General features: G+C 38.7%; 1 long non-coding RNA gene across 1 annotated transcript in view; it reads right to left on the bottom strand.

The window, feature by feature from the left end:
- Positions 1–18,070, bottom strand: part of LOC141279539 (uncharacterized) — a 321,920-nt gene that overhangs the window by 81,272 nt on the left and 222,578 nt on the right. Inside the window, exon 4 of the long non-coding RNA XR_012333965.1 lies at positions 15,933–15,991. This is a non-coding gene — a long non-coding RNA (uncharacterized lncRNA). The remainder of the gene's footprint in view (positions 1–15,932; positions 15,992–18,070) is intronic.

The raw sequence follows: 18,070 nt of genomic DNA, 5'->3' as shown, positions 1-18,070 counted from the left end.
AATCCTTTGTCAGTTTCTTCATTTGCAAATATTTTCTCCCATTCTGAGGGTTGTCTTTTTGTCTTGTTTATGGTTTCCTTTGCTGTGCAAAAGCTTTGAAGTTTCATTAGGGCCATTTGTTTGTTTTTATTTCCATTTCTCTAGGTGGGTCTAAAAGGATCTTGCTGTGATTTATGTCTTAGAGTGTTCTGCCTATGCTTTCCTCTAAGAGTTTGATAGTGTCTGGCCTTACATTTAGGTCTTTAATCCATTTTGAGTTTATTTTTGTGTATGGTGTTAGGGAGTGTTCTAATTTCATACTTTTACATGTACCTGTCCAGTTTTCCCAGCACCACTTATTGAAGAGGCTGTCTTTTCTCCACTGTGTATTCCTGCCTCCTTTATCAAAGATAAGGTGACCATATGTACATGGGTTTATCTCTGGGCTTTCTATCCTGTTCCACTATAAACATTTTATATGTTTATATATATACAACAAACAAAATCAACTATATTTCAATTAAAAAAAATCAGTTCATCTGGGCTAGTGCATTGCAATTTCACATCTCACTGAGAAGCTATGTTGTTCATGGGCCCAGGGCTTAAATTTGTGCTCACTAGGAACTGAGAAGTGCTTGTGATATCTTTTCTTTGTCTACACTAATCTCCATCCTCAGATGGAAGAGCTTTCCCGGCTTCTACATTAAGAGCAGCAATGGTAGTGGTTCAAGGCAGCCTCACAGACAAGTAGAAGCTGAATTTCAGTAGATGGGGCCCCAACTGTTAGAGCAAAGCTTAAAAGGGGTGAGGGACAGAAAAAATTGTAGCTGGCAGGAAAGTCCATGTGCTGGAGAGGAAAGAACAATAGACTGGGAATCAGGATACCTGGGTTCATGCTGGCCTTGCCTCTCTGATTAACCCTGGTGAAATCATTTCAGAGCCATGTGATTCTCAGCCCAGGTGGAACCAGATGACTCTCTCTCAGTAGCTGATTTTAGTCAACACAAGTATGCGAGGGCAACAGGCACTTAGCTGAGGAAGTTAAAGGACTACCATGCAGAGGTCAATCCTACACAGTAAAGACTGCTTTTGTCCCCAAACGCCAATAACATCTTCACTGAGAAACACTGAGCCCAACCTCCAGATTCTCCATTTGTACATGGAGGGAGTGGCATTTCCATCTTGAAGTCCTTACTAAGAAGGTCAGGTCAGTGCAGCAGGTGGGCTTCTGGTGGGGCTTTGCGACATGACCAGAGCACATCCAAGTGGCTCTGTTTTACATCTTGGGTTTTGGGGTGAGCCTTCATTTGAAGAAAGGATTCTCTGATTTAAAAGAAGTTTGAAAATCAGTGGATTAGAAGACCGTAAAGCTGCTTTCTATTGTGGGTATTTGTGAGTAGAGGAAACTTGAGGCCGAAAATGAGAAATAGGAGTTCTAATGGGAAAAGGAGTCAAGTCTGATAAGATCTGGGAGAACAAATGACCTGGCCCGGCTGCACACTGAGTCTTTGATTGGCTGACAACCCCATGGGTCACAGCCTTAGAGTGGTTTGACATCACCCTTTCAAATGCAGCTACAATCTCACTGGATTAGTGGCTAGAACTGGAAGATCCTCCCTCAGTCTCCTCCTCATTGTAATAGGATTCGGAGAAATTCTTGTTGTAAGTGCACCTCTGTTACAAAAAGTTTTATGCAAATCAAAATTTAAAAGTTGAAATTCATGTTCAGTGCAAAGTAGGAGCTTGCAGTAATTCTCCCCTGGAAAGTGGAGAATCTTTCTTTAATGCATGTAATTACCTGCTAGCTGCTTTATCTATTTATATTGTATTTCCTTAAAGTGGTGGATGGTCATGTTACTTATGAAAGCCCACGCATTGCTGGGTTGCCCTTCAAATAGTTCATTCCAAACAGGCTACCTAAAGGGGAATATGTCTTTTATTTTTCCTCAGAAACACTTCAGAAAAGAGAACTAAGAAAATGGAAAGTGATCTTGAAAATGGATAAATGTAAGAAATGAGTGAAAAATTTTTATTATCTACAAGACAATATCTTTCTCTCTCTCTGTCTCTCTTTCTTCCTTTCCTGTGGTAATTCTTCTCAGTAACAGGATATGAATTATCAAAATATCATACAAAATTGATCGTATGTTCTGTCTCTTGCAGCTCTCCAGCAGAACCGAGGAAACTAATTCCATTTAGAGGCTGGAGTGTTATACTAGCAGTCATTGTTTGTAGGTGAAAGTTTAAAAGGCCACACTGTACAGAATAATGTAAATAAAGAAACAGACATAAATAGAAAATGCCCATCTATGCAAGCACGGGAAAGTGTTAAGGGTTTGGTGTCTCTCAGAGCACTCTGTATATGGTGCTCCATGAGGAAGTGTAAGGCAGGTGAAGTGTTATATGCTGTCCTTGTTTATGATCCTACTAGGGAAACAAGATGTAGCCACATAGGAGAGATAAGAAACACCACAAGGTGGGGTATTATCATTCAGTACATTTATTGAATACCTCCTAGGGGCAGCATGATATGCTTGGAAGTAAGAAGTAGTACTGCCAATGTGGCTTAGTAGTACTGCCAAATTCTGCCCATGGCAGAATTTGAGTTTGGGCATGCTGGTCACATGGTGAGGATGTGGTTGTACCTCAGAGAGCAAGCTGCAGGTAATAGAAGAGGCAGTTACATGCTGGGCTCTGCTCCCTCGCTCCTATCTGGAAAGTTCCTTCCATCATTCACATCTTTCCTCAACCCTACATTTGTTGATACGACCAGACAAGAAATGCATGTGGGAGAGGGACCAAGTTCCAAGTGTCTAGAATGACTGCTAGTGTTCTTCATGTCCCCCAGGTTTCCAAGACTTTCATAGGGAGGGAATGTTGAGTATGACACAAAGCCTCTGCATGGCCAAGCCTGCCCAGTCTGCCCTATTGTTCTCAGCTTTGGACAAACTCAAGTTCTTTTGGCTTGTGAGCTGATTGCAGCATGGCCACCCCAGGGGCATGTGTTAGAGCCTGTTGGATTGTCCCTGGTTGCCTCATCAACTATCCCAGTGCTTGACCCTTTTGGGACCTAACGCAGGTGCTCTGAGAAGTTGAATTTTGCACTAATATTCTTGTTCCTTATACAGAGAGCAGAGAGGCACACAAGTCTTTCCTCTGTCCTGGAAAGACTTGAAATAAGACAGAGTCAATAGTTGCATTTTCAGGGAAACCCATACAGTATAACCTCCCCAGGCTCCCAGAAGGGCAATCTCCCTTATCAGCTCAGTAAGCCCAAGAATCTGTGTTCCAGCATTAGAGCTTTTTCCATTTAACTTAAGACTCTATTTTTGGTCAAAATGAAGAAGCTTTAGGAAGTGGTTACAAATCTTACAAAAAGAAATAACATGTGAAGACTTGGCTTTACTGTGAGACTGTATTTATCAGTTATTCATACCTTAGCAAGAACTATTTACTCTTTCCTCTTAGAGCAGGTTTGCCTTCCACCCTTTCTCTCATACACACACATGCACACATACATGCACACACACTTTAGTTTGGCTGATGGGGTACTCACTGCATGGTTACCAACTCTTCTCAGGACCACCTTCACCTCCCGAATCCAAATGAGACATTCCCTGTGCATTCTTTCTTTCGGGACAGGAGGGACAAACCCAAAAACACAGGATAACCTTGGCCTGAGAGACATGTTGAAGTTGCCTTCGTATTTCCAGCTGCAGAATATGTCTGCGTGGTTACTAAGATGCTGAATGAGCTGGAAATCACAAAGAGAAGTCTAAGGATTGGGAACTCCAAATGGACATTTTGACTTCTGCAGTGTTTTCCAAGATATGTTTTATTTGTGTGACATTGTTCAGAAAATTATATTTCTGTTGACAATTGCATGGAAATATTTGTAAAATTTAACAATGAAATTGATTGGTTTTAATGGCATACACACCCCCATGTCCCTGGGAGCTCATTCTCTCCGCAAAAGTATTGTTGAAACATGGGGCATGTTTCCAAAAGGAGTGCTAGACAGTGCTAGAACTTGCAACAGAAGCTAGATAGATCAAACTAGTGTGTGTTAACGGTTAATTTTGCCTCTCAGCACGTGCACACACGCACACACACCCCTTTAAGTATTGGGTTAATTTACTTATAGCACCTTAGCTAGATCTTGCTTTTTCATCAGATTCTTGCTGCAGCTGCTAGCTGGGTTCCCAGGACCTGTGGGAGCCCCATTAGCTGCCTTTCCATAGCTTCCACACAGCAGGCCAATCTATTATTTTATCAGCATCATTCAACCTCACAAAAAGATCTGTTTCTATGTGGGTAGATACTCTAAGTGCTGATTTCAGACCAAGGGCTGCTGCTCTGTTAGAGTTTTCTCTCCATATGCCTGAATGCAGAGCCCCAGAAATGAGGAGATGAATGGCAATGCAGACCTCAGCTCCAGCAGATGAAATAACTGCTTCACAACTTTCATTTGCACAGAGGTCAAAAACAAAGAGTGAAAGTGGGCCCTCAGTGAAGAAATATAAGTGTGTTATAAAATATGCTTTGCTATAATAGGAGGAACAACCTGGATTGACACAAGCAGATTTTGTCCTCACTGATTTTTTTTTTTAATTCACATTTTTTAAGAGAGCAGCATGCACTTGGTTATGTCATGCTTTCCAATTAATTTCTAGCTTTTGAATAGATTTTAATTAAAATTTTTTTTTCGTGGATTATTGACTTCTTTGCATGGTGACCACTCTTTGGTAGAAATTGTAATTAGGTAACTATGGATTCTAATAACTTGGGCTCACAGAATAGAGGTCAACTATATACATTCTTAATTATTTGAATATGCTTCCCTCTATCCAGATCAGCTTAACCTGTTGCTGAAGGGCCCTGGGGTGGGGATTAGGGAGGTGAGGGTGTGGGGAGTGAGAAGGCTAGCAGCCTTCAGCTTTTTCCTCATTCTAGCACCCCAAAGTGGAAGGAGCTGCGGGTTTAGGAGGGCGAGTTCACTTCCCAACAAGCCCAGGTGTCTCCAACTGTTTGCAGCTTTCTTTCTTTAGAATGTGGATACTTGATGCTTCTTTATTCTGGTCAATTTAAGGGCAAAAATATGAGGTCACCTTTTCATGTTGCCAAATTATTTGGGAATCTTTTCATTTCTCTAGTTTTAAAAATCAGAACATTTTAAATAGCATTAAATACACCCGTTCCTGAGAGGTTTGCTAGAAATTGCTTTTAACAGTTTTTGGTATGGTGCTTTTTATGGGAGAAAGTCCTTTTCTTGGTCCTCTTTTTCAACTTCCTTCTATAGTTAAGCTATTAATTTATTAATATTCTTCATCCCCTTTAAACTTTTTCTTTTTCTTGAGGTATAGGTCACATATAGAAAAGTGCAAAGATCTTAAGCATACAGGTTGATAATTTTTACATACGTATAAACACAGGGAAGCACCACAGAGAATAACAGATATTTCCAGCACCCCAGTAGCTTCCTCATTCCTCTCCCCAAAGTAACCATTATTCTAAACACTATCATATATCAATATATCCATTTTGTTTGTTCTCAAACTTCTATAGATGGAATCATCCAACATGTGCTCATTTGTGTCTGGCTTCTTTTGCTCATTAGGTTTCTGAGATTCATCTATTGGCATGTAAAAAGTTGTTTGCAAATACATAAAGAGTTACTGAATATATTATCTTTCTACCAAAGCTGAAGAAAATAGTTGAGTAGAGACTGTAACCAAAATGGAATTAATCAGAAGAGAGAATTCAAGATAAGGAAAGATGACGAGGACATAGGGAGGGGCAAAGGAGGAAAATGTATTTTCCCATCTCTCTAAATGTATAATCATTATACATAATGCAAGGGCTAAGACAATGATCCTGGAATAGAGGACATGTACTGCAAAATATAATGCTAGTCTGGAACTAAACAAAGTACTAAATCTCTGTACAACCTAGGTGGAAACAGGAGGAAAGGAAGAGAAAAAAAACGTGGGAAAAGACTCATTTGGGAGGGGGAATATAATGTCAAAAGAAAATGTGTTCTAAAGAGCATTTCTTTAAAGAAAGGAGTAAAGAAATGAAAGACCAATGCCTTGTTGGAGAGAAAACAGTTGGTAACTACTTTTGTGTAATAGTTGAGTAAAAGGTGCTCGCTTATGACCACCAGGAAAGGGAAAGTGAATATTTATGAATTGAAAAATTACAATGGCATTTTTATTTATTTATTTTTATATTATTTAAAAAATATTTATTTATCTATTTATTTATTTTTTGGCTTAGTCAGGTCTTAGTTGTGGCACACGGGATCTTTCCTTGCAGCGTGCAAGCTTCTCTCTAGTTGTGGCGCACAGGCTCCAGAGCGCATGGGCTCTGTAACTGTGGCTCATGGGCTACAGAGCGTGTGGGCTCTGTAGTTGTGGTGCATGGGCTTAGTTGCTCCACAGCATGTGGGATCTTAGTTCCTCGACCAGGGATTGAACACACGTTGGAAGGTGGATTCTTAACCACTGGACCACCAGGGAAGTCCCTATTGGCATTTTTAAATAACAGGAGATTGTGGAGGTAGGGAATAATTAGACAATAGAAAAAATCCAAAGACCAAAAAAAGTACAATAAATAAAATAAAATGAAACAAATAAAATCAAGAATATGAGCTTTATGTAAATAGATTGAATTCTCCATTTAACAGCAGGCTAATTGGATGTACTGTTTACAAAATATATCCAAAGAAAGTGACAGACTTCTGGTCCTAGTCAAGATGGAGTAAGCGTACCACAGTCTATCTCTTCCACTGATTCCAACTGAAAATCTGAATAGACTACAAAAAGCAATGGAGCATCTGAAAAATTTGAGAAGTAACAATAGCAAACTTATGGGGAGGAAAATGAAGAATGACCAGTAAGGGTGAGTTTCGTGATATCTCCCCACTCAACAAAATATTAACAAATAGAATCCAGCAACATATAAAAAGGATGTCACAATAAAGTGGGATTTATCTTGGGAGGGAAAGGCTAGTTCAACATTTCACAGTCAATCAATGTAATTCACCATATTAACAGACTAAAGAAGTAAAACTGCATCATCATCTCAAGAGATCCAGAAAAAGCCTTTGACAAAATTGAACATCCATTCATGATTAAAAAAAGAAAAACTCTCAGAAAAATGAGAATAGAAAGAAATGTCCTTAACCTCGTAGAGAACAAGATGTAAGTTTATTAAAATTCATTTAAAAAGAAATGGGAAGTTTTAATGGAACAATTACATTAAAAGAAACTGAGAAGGTGACTAAATAGCACCCATGGACAAGATAATGGCTAAATTGTACTTAATCTTCTCAAGTTATTTAAAGGATTTTAGACCAGTATTTCTCAGTCCTAAAGACTCACTAGAATCACCTGTGGAGCTGTTTTTTAAAAATTTAATTTAATTAAAAATACTGTTTTCTGGTGAGTCCCAGACTACTTGAATCAGAACCTCTAAGAGACAGGTCTGAACATTAATATTTCTCTAAAGCTCCCCAGGTAATTCTAATGTGCAAACTAGGTTTGCCAACCATTGTTCCTGTCTACTGACAAAGATGACAAATATAGTTCCCAAATCATTTTATAAAAACAGCTACAATTTGATACCTCAAACCAATAAAGAAAGCTAGAGACAAGTTGTTTATGGATATAGAAGAAAAAATTAAAATAAAATATTAAGATATAGAATCGAGTAATATATCAAAAGATACATTAACTTTGTTGGTGTAACTGAACCATTTGTTGATGTAATTAATTATATTAACTTAATCAAGGTAGAAAGACTATATTATCATATATATAAAGAAATTTTACACATTATCATATATAAAGAAATTTGATAATAAAGAACTCTGATTAAGCAGTCATTCTAAATAAAAAATTCTAAGAGAGCAAGAGAAAAAATTATTTTTGTGTTATAAAAAACATTTACCAAAATCATTTAGATGGTGAAACATAGAGCCCATTTCAATTTAAACCAGTAAATAGATAATGCAAGCTACTATCGTTATTATTCAATATTGTCTTGAATATTCTATAGCAGTATGCTCAATTTTTACTGTGTACATGAGTCACCTGGGGATCTTTAAAATGCAGCTTATGATTTAGCAGGTCTAGGGATGGGGCTGAGATTCTTCATCTTTAATAAGCTCCTAGATGATGCCAATACTATTGATTCCACACTTTCAGTAGCCAGATTAGCAAATGCAATAAGACAAGAACATTGAATAATCATCATAAATATTAGAAAAGGAAAACAAACTAGCTTTTTTTGCCAATTCTTTGAATTTATATTTAGAAAATCCAAGAGACTATAGTAAAAATGCTAGTAAAATTTAACAAGATACCTGAATATTTGATAAATATTTAAAAAAATAGCTTTTTTTCTGTGCTAGCAGTAAGCACCTAGAAATAGAAATGGGAAATATATCTCATTCTCAATGGAAACAATTTAAACTATCTGGGAATAAACTTAACAAGAATTGCACAAGACCCAATAAAGAAAACCATATTGAATGACAAAAAAAGCAAATCTGTAGGTGTCAGGTTTAGGGTAGGGAGAAAATAGTAGGTTTTAAATATGTTGAGTGTGTGGTGCTGGTGGAATATTTGATTAGAGATATCAAGTTGGCCGCGTGATATATGAGTCTTGTCTAAGAGACATGGATGGAGATGAAGGTTTGGGGGTTGTTAGCACTGTAGATCAGGAAATCCGGAAAGGTCCATCAATAGGTTTCAGGGTGTCCATGAACCTCCTAAAATGGTTTGGAAAAATTTCTGCTTGTGCACTTGTTTTTAGGGACAAGGCCCAGAATTTTCATCAGATTCTCAAATGGACTGATCACAAATTTAAAGACTGCTGATATTGATGGTGATTGAGGTTATAGGAATGGGTGAAATTACTCAGCAAAAATGTGTAGAGTGAGAAGATAACCAAGGATGGAGCCTTGTAGTAGAACAACACTTGTAGGGCAGGTAGAGGAAGATACTGTGGAATGGACAGGTATGTAGTAGGAAAACCAGGAGAGTGTGATGTTATAAAAATTAATAGAAGAAAGTGTTCCAAGAAGGAGAAAGAGGTTCACAGAAATCAAGTAAGTTAAGAACAGAACCCCATCCACTGAATAGCAACAAGGAGTCATTGGTAACTGGTAAGAGTAGTTGCAGTGGGTTGGTTAGAAAACTTAGTTGGAAGTCAAAGCATAAGTTTAAGGATCAACCTCAGGAGGGGAAACTCTTCCACTGAGACAGAAAGAAGAAAAAGACAAGGATAGATTTAGTTAGTCTTGTAGATCTGAGAGTGGGAAGCTAAAGAAATTCTCATAGGATTGTCTCTTCATTCTTCCTAAAGTAGGAGGTGAGGTCATGTCTTAAGAGTGAGATAGGAGGTTTGAGGCATGTTGCCTGAGAAGACTGATGAAGTTTTAAAATTATTACTAGTATTTGACAAGAGGAGATTGCTGACTAGGAATATATGGTTTATAGGCAGTGCTAGAAACCAAGTGAAAATCAAAGATCTAGAATATGAAGGGATACCAATATGCACTGTGAACTTACATTTTCCAATACTGCCTGGTAGATCATAGAAGTTAAAGGTGGGGTTTCCTAGGATAGTGTGATGGGAGGATATGGGGCAAGGTTGTTGAGAAGAGTATTATGAGAGGGGTGACATGATAGATCATGAGGTGTAGACTAAGTAAAAAATAAAGTAGAGACAGGAGAGAAATGAAGTCCAAGGACAGGCATAGCAGGAATGAAGGACTTTAAAGAGCTGAAAGTAGCTACTATACATGGATTTTAATTGGGATCTCTGGAAGAGACTTGGGGTGGAGAGGACCATTATGATACAGAGGCCAAAAGCTTTGATTAAGACCATAACCAGGTGGGTGGTTAGTGGTGGATGGTTTAGGAGGAACTGATGATATGTTAAACAACATGAATCTCAAATGACAAACATATCTTTTAAACTTAAGGACTGGGAAATAATGGTTTGAAAAATGCACTGGTGAGTGAAAAGAATGCAAAACCCATGCCTTAGAGATATGTAACATGGTATTTGGGAGAGAGCTATGGAATATGGCATACGGGAAGGTGGCCCTTGAAAGGGCAACCAAAGAAGTAGTGGCCTTGGGAGATGCACCAAATTTTAGTAAAGCAAGGAAGTATAGGAAGTGTTCTGTGTAGCAGCTGAGGGTAGAAGGGAATCTGTTTACTCTGGAATAAGGTACATAGGGTTTTGCAGTGGGATGGTTTGGAAGGAAAGGAGGATAGAGGTTGGGTCAGAAGAGAGGAAGCACAGAGCATGAAGGAGTGAGCTGACCGGATAGCTGCCTGGATGTGTGTACATTTTGGGGTGGTGACCAGGGATGGCAGGAATGATAGGCACAGAATATTTTGGCTTCCACAGACCTGACAGAGTCTGCTTTAGGGTTGTATCAGACATGGTTGCTTTTTTTTGGGGGGGGGGTATGCTTTTTTAAAATTTTATTAAAAAATTGTATACAGGAAGTTCTTATTAGTTATCTATTTTATACATATTAGTGTATATATGTCAATCTCAACCTCCCAATTCATCCCCCCTACCCCGCTTTCCCCCCTTGGTGTCCACGTTTGTTCTCTACATCTGTGTCTCTATTTCTGCCTTGAAAACTGGTTCATCTGTAACATTTTTCTAGATTCCATACATATGTGTTAACATACGATATTTGTTTTTCTCTTTCTGATTTACTTCACTCTGTATGACAGTCTCTAGGTCCATCCATGTCTCTACAAATGACCTAATTTCATTCCTTTTTATGGCTGAGTAATATTCCATTGTATATATGTACCACATCTTCTTTATCCATTCATCTGTTGATGGGCATTTAGGTTGTTTCCATGACCTGGTTATTGTAAAGAGTGCTGCAATGAACATTGGGGTGCATGTGTCTTTTTGAATTATGGTTTTTTCTGGGTATATGCCCAGTAGTGGGATTGCTGGGTCATATGGTAATTCTATTTTTAGTTTTTTAAGGAACCTCCATACTGTTCTCCATAGTGGCTGTATCAATTTACATTCCCACCAAGAGTTCAAGAGGGATTGACATGGGCTGCTTTTTAAGATAATTTTTCTCTGACAGACTGTAGCTTGCTTTGTAGATCTTGAATCATTGTATTCTTGCCTAGTATTTTCTTTAAATTATAAAGATGTTCTTTTAAGGCTGCCAGTTAACAGATTTTGACTAAGGACTCAAATTCTGAGTGTGAGATACAGGAATTTATAAAGTGATAATCAGACTGAGGATCTGACCTCATGGAGCCTATTGACTAGATTCTACATGGGAATCTGTCACTAAACAAATGTGTTAAATCCTACAGGAGTTTCCTACAATGCATATTATGGAAGTGTATCATATGGTACTCAGCCTTGTGTGGGATGGGGAATGGTCTCCTCTAGCTTATGTAAAACAGGTGGTATAAAGAAGTAAGAAGAATATTTGTTCTTTAGACAGACTGACCTGAGGCCCAACTTATTACTCCATCATTATTTCTATGTAAACCTGAATAGGTTTTATTAAACTCTGAGCCAAAGTCTTCTCATTTCTGTATTGAATATAGGTTATGTCTTGCAGGATAGCAGTGAGTGCTAAGCAAGTTAATGTAAATATAGCAATAGGTATAGTAGTTAGCACATGGTAAATAATCTAAAGGTTAGTTCTCTCTTTCCCTAGAGAACTTCCTATAGGTACTTCATCAAATACTACTAAAGTTATAAATAAAGAAATGTATCCTATTATTATGTAAACTATCTCTTTAATATTATTGTATTTAGATTAGGAAATTATCTTACCCATTTAGTTGACTGAATTTTTAAACTAAATTAAGCATATGGTGGAACATTATCTGATGAAGTTGGACTGGGAAATTAAAAAAAAATTGTATGACTGCTACTCTGTTTTTCCTATAATATGAAAATCTTAGTAAAAAAAAGCTTTGTTTAGGATTGCCATGGGATTTGTTTCTATTTTTCACTTAAACTCTGTTGATTTGAGGGACCTTCAAGATGGTGGAGGAGTAAGACTTGGAGATCACCTTCCTCCCTGCAAATACATCAGAAATACATCTACATGTGAACAACTCCTAGAGAACACTTACTGAATGCTGGCAGAAGACCTCAGATCCCAAAAGGCAAGAAACTCCCCACATACCTGGGTAGGGCAAAAGAAAAAAGAAAAACCACAGACAAAACAATAGGGATGGGGCTTGCCCCTCTGGGAGGGAGCTGTGAAGGAGGAAAAGCTTCCACACACTAGGAAGCCCCTTCACTGGTGGAGACACGGGGTGGCAGTGGGGAAGCTTCAGAGCCACGGAGAAGAGCGTAGCAACAGGGGTGCAGAGGGCAAAGCGGAGAGAATCCCACACAGAGGATCGGAGCCGACCAGCACTCACCAGCCTGAGAGGCTTGTCTGCTCACCCGCCGGGACGGGTAGGGGCTGGGAGCTGAAGCTTGGGCTTCGGAGGTCAGATCCCAGGGAGATGAGTGGGGTTGGCTGTGTGAATACAGCCTGAAGGGGGCTAGTGCACCACAGCTAGCCGGAGGGAGTCCAGGAAAAAGTGTGGAACTGCCTGAGAGGCAAGACACCAGTGGTTGTGGGTGCACGAGGAGAGGGAATTCAGAACACCACCTAAACAAGCTCCAGAGATGGGCACGAGCCATGGATAACAGCACAGACACCAGAGACGGGCATGAAACACTAACGCTGCTGCTGCAGCCACCAACAAACCTGTGTTCAAGCACAGGTCACTATCCACACCTCGCCTCCTGAGAGCCTGTGCAGCCCGCCACTGCCAGGGTCCCGTGATCCAGGGACAACTTCCCCGGGAGAACACACGGTGCACCTCAGGCTGTTGCAACATCACGCCGGCCTCTGCCGCAGCAGGCTCGCCCTGCATTCCGTAACCCTCCCTCACCTCCAGCGTGAGTGAGCCAGAGCCCCCTAATCAGCTGCTACTTTAACCCCATCCTGTCTGGGCGGGGAACAGATGCCCTCAGGTGACCTACATAGAGAGGCGGGGCCAAATCCAAGGCTGAACACCAGGAGCTGTGGGAACAAAGAAGAGAAAGGAAAATTTCTCCCAGCAGCCTCAGGAGCAGCGGATTAAATCTCCACTATCAACTTGATGTACCCTGCAGCTGTGGAATACCTGAATAGAAAACGAATCATCCCAAAATTCAGGCGGTGGACTTTGGGAGCAACTGTAGACTTGGGGTTTGCTTTCTGCATCTAATTTGTTTCTGGTTTTATGTTTATCTTAGTTTAGCATTTAGAGTTTATTATCATCAGTAGATTTGTTTATGGACTTGGTTGCTCTCTTCCTTTTCTTTTATATATATATATATATATATATATATATTTTTTTTTTTTTTTTTTCGTTTTTGTCCCTTTTTTTTTTTTTATGCGGTATGTGGGCCTCTCACTGTTGTGGTCTCTCCCGTTGCGGAGCACAGGCTCTGGACGCACAGCCTCAGCGGCCATGGCTCACGGGCCCAGCCACTCCATGGCATGTGGGATCCTCCCATAACAGGGCACAAACCTGTGTCCCCTGCGTCAGCAGGTGCACTCTCAACCACTGCGCCACCAGGGAAGCCCTCCTTTTTCTCCTTTTGTAAGTGTGTATGTGTATATCTCTTAGTGTGATTTTGTCTGTATATCTTTACTTTTACCATTTGTCCTAGGGATCTGTATATCCCTTTTTCTTTTTCTTTTTTTTAGTATAGTTTTTAGTGCTTGTTATCATTGGTGGATTTGTTTCTTGGTTTGGTTGCTCTCTTCTTTCTTTCCTTTTTTTATCATTTTTTAATTTTTAATAATTTATTTTTATTTTAATAACTTTATTTATTTTGTTTTTCTCCCTTTTCTTCTGAGCTGTGTGGCTGACAGGGTCTTGGTGCTTCAGCTGGGTATGAAGCCTGAACCTCTGAGGTGGGAGAGCTGAGATCAGGACATTGGCCCACCAGAGAGCTCCTGGCCCCATGTAATATCAAACAGAAAAATCTCTCCCAGAGATCACCATCTCAAAGCTAAGACCCAGTACCACTCAACAACCAGCAAGCTACAGTGCTGGACACCCTGTGCCAAACAACTAGCAAGACAGGAACACAACCACACCCATTAGCAGAGAGGCTTCATAAAATCATAATAAGGTCACAGACACCCCAAAACATACCACTGGACGTGGTCCTGCCCACCAGAAAGACAAGATCCAGCCTCATCCACCAGAAAACAGGTACCAGTCCCCTCCACCAGGAACCCTACATAACCCACTGAACCAACCTTACCCACTGGGGGCAGACACCAAAACAATGGGAATTTTGAACCGGAAGCCTGCTAAAAGGAGACCCCAAAGACAGTAAGTTAAGAAAAATGAGAAATACACAGCAGATGAAGAAACAAGGTAAAAACACATCAGACCAAACAAAGAAAGAGGAAATAGGCAGTCTACCTGAAAAAGAATTCAGAGTAGTGATAGTAAAGATGATCCAAAATCTTCAAAATACAATGGAGAAAATAAAACAAATATTTAACAACAAACCAGAAGAACTAAAGAGCAAACAAATAATGATGAACAACACAATAAATGAAATTAAAAATTCTCTAGAAGGAATCAATAGCAGAATAACTGAGGTAGAAGAACAGATAAGTGACCTGGAAGATAAAATAGTGGAAGTAACTACTGCAGAGCAGAATAAAGAAAAAAGAATGAAAAGAATTGAGGACAGTCTCAGAGACCTCTGGGACAATATTAAATGCATCAACATTCAATGCATCAACATTCAAATTATAGGGGTGTCAGAAGAAGAAGAGGGGAAAAAAAGGGACTGAGAAAATATTTAAAGAGATTATAGTTGAACACTTCCCTAATGTGGAAAAGGAAATATTCAATCAAGTCCAGGAAGTGCAGAGAGTCCCATACAGGATAAATCCAAGGAGAAACATGCCAAGACACATATTAATCAAACTATAAAAATTAAATACAAAGAAAAAATATTAAAAGAAGCAAGGGAAAAACAACAAATAACATACAAGGGAATCCTCATAAGGTTAACAGCTGATCTTTCAGCAGAAACTCTGCAAGCCAGAGAGGAGTGGCAGGACATATTTAAAGTGATGAAAGGGAAAAACCTACAACCAAGATTACTTTACCCAGCAAGGATCTCATTCAGATTTGACAGAAATTAAAACCTTTACAGACAAGCAAAGCTAAGAGAATTCAGCACCACCAAACCAGCATTACAACAAATGCTAAAGGAACTTCTCTAGGCAGGAAACACAAGAGAAGGAAAAGGCCTACAAAAACAAAAACAAAACAATTAAGAAAATGGTAATAGGAATATACACATAGAAAATTACCTTAAATGTAAGTGGATTAAATGCTCCAACCGAAAGACATAGACTGGCTGAATAGATACAAAAACAAGACGAATCTATATGCTGTCTACAAGAGACCCACTTCAGACCTAGGGACACATACTGATTGAAAGTGAGGGGATGGAATAAGATATTCCATGCAAAGGGATATCAAAAGAAAGCTGGAGTAGCAATTCTCATATCAGACAAAATAGACTTTAAAATAAAGACTATTACAAGAGACAAAGAAGGACACTACATAATGATCAAGAGATCAATCCAAGAAGAAGATACAACAGTTGTAAATATTTACACACCCAACATAGGAGCACGTCAATACATAAGGCAAATGCTAACAGCCATAAAAGGGGAAATCGATAGTAACACAAACATAGAAGGGGACTTAAACACGCCACCTTCACCAATGGACAAATCATCCAAAATGAAAATAAATAAGGAAACACAAGCTTTAAATGACACATTAAACAAGGTGGACTTAATTGATATTTATAGGACATTCCATCCAAAAACAACAGAATACACTTACTTCTCAAGTGCTCATGGAACATTCTCCAGGATAGATCATACTTGGATCACAAATCAAGCCTGTAAATTTAAGAAAATTGAAATCGTATCAAGGATCTTTTCCAACCACAAGGCTGAGACTACATATCAATTACAAGAAAAAATCTGTGAAAAATACAGACACATGGAGGCTAAATAATACACTACTAAATAGCAAGAGATCACTGAAGAAATCAAAGAGGAAATCAAAAAATAAACAAATGACAATAAAAACACGACAGCCCAAAACCTATGGGATGCAGCAGAAGCAGTTCTAAGAGGGAAGTTTATAGCAATACTATTCTACCTCAAGAAACAAGAAACTTCAAAAATGAAAAACCTAACCTTACACCTAAAGCAATTAGAGAAAGAACAAAAAAAATCCCCAAAGTTAGCAGAAGGAAAGAAATCATAAAGACAGATCAGAAATAAATGAAAAAGAAATGAAGGAAACAATGGCAAAGATCAGTAAAACTAAAGGCTGGTTCTTTGAGAGATAAACAGAATTGATAAACCATTAGCCACACTCATCAAGAAAAAAAGAGGGAAGACTCAGTTCAGTACAATTAGAAATGAAAAAGGAGAAGTAGCAACTGACACTGCAGAAATACAAAGGATCATGAGAGATTACTACAAACAACGATACGCCAATAAAATGAAGAACCTGGAAGAAATGGACAAATTCTTAGAAAAGCACAACTTTCTGAGACTGAACCAGGAAGAAATAGAAAATATAAGCAGACCAATCACAAGCACTGAAATGGAAACTGTGATTAAAAATCTTCCAACAAACAAAAGCCCAGGACCAGACGGCTTCACAGGCGAATTCTATCAAACATTTAGAGAAGAGCTAATTCCTATCCTTCTCAAACTCTTCCAAAGTATAGCAGAGGGAGGAACACTCCCAAACTCATTCTACAAGGCCACCAACACCCTGATACCAAAACCAGACAAACATGTCACAAAGAAAGAAAACTACAGGCCAATAACACTAATGGACATAGATGCAAAAATCCTCAAAATACCAGCAAACAGAATCCAACAGCACATTAAAAGGATCATACACCATGATCAAGTGGGGTTTATCCCAGTAATGCAAGGATTCTTCAGTATACGCAAATCAATGTGATAAACCATAGTAACAAACTGAAGGAGAAAAACCATATGATCATCTCAATAGATGCAGAAAAAACTTTTGACAAAATTCAACCCATTTATGATAAAAAACCCTCCAGAAAGTAGGAATAGAGGGACCTTACCTCAACATAATAAAGCCCATATATCACAAACCCACAGCCAACATCATTCTCAATGGTGAAAAACTGAAACCATTTCCACTCAGATCAGGAATAAGACAAGGTTGCCAACTCTCACCACTATTATTCAACACAGTTTTGGAAGTTTTAGCCACAGCAATCAGTGATGAAAGGAAATAAAAGGAATGAAAATTGGAAAAGAAGAAGTAAAACTATCACTGTTTGCAGATGACATGATACTATACATAGAGAATCCTAAAGATGCTACCAGAAAACTACTAGTGGTAATCAATGAATTTGGTAAAGTAGCAGGATACAAAATTAATACACAGAAATCTCTTGCATTCCTATACACTCATGATGAAAAATCTGAAAATGAAATTCAGGAAACACTCCCATTTACCACTGCAACAAAAAGAATAAAATACCTAGGAATAAACTTACCTAAAGAGACAAAAGACCTGTATGCATAAAACTATGACACTGATGAAAGAAATTAAAGATGATACAAACAGTTGTAGTGATATACCATGTTCTTGGATTGGAAGTACCAACATTGTGAAAATGACTCTACTACCCAAAGCAATCTACAGATTCAATGCAATCCCTATCAAACTACCAATGTCATTTTTCACAGAACTAGAACAAAAAATTCCACAATTTGTATGGAAACATAAAAGACCCCGAATAGCCAAAGCAATCTTGAGAAAGAAAAACGGAGTTGGAGGAATCAGGTTCCCAGACTTCAGACTATAATACAAAGCTACAGTAATCAAAACAGTATGGTACTGGCACAAAAACAGAAATATAGATCAATGGAACAGGATAGAGAGCCCAGAGCTAAACCCATGCACATATGGTCACC

Source organism: Tursiops truncatus, chromosome 9 (genome assembly GCF_011762595.2).
Source record: "Tursiops truncatus isolate mTurTru1 chromosome 9, mTurTru1.mat.Y, whole genome shotgun sequence".
NCBI classification, from domain to species: Eukaryota; Metazoa; Chordata; class Mammalia; order Artiodactyla; family Delphinidae; genus Tursiops; species Tursiops truncatus.
The sequence above is the reverse complement of the archived record's forward strand: the minus strand, read 5'-3'. Positions and strand labels throughout refer to the sequence as shown.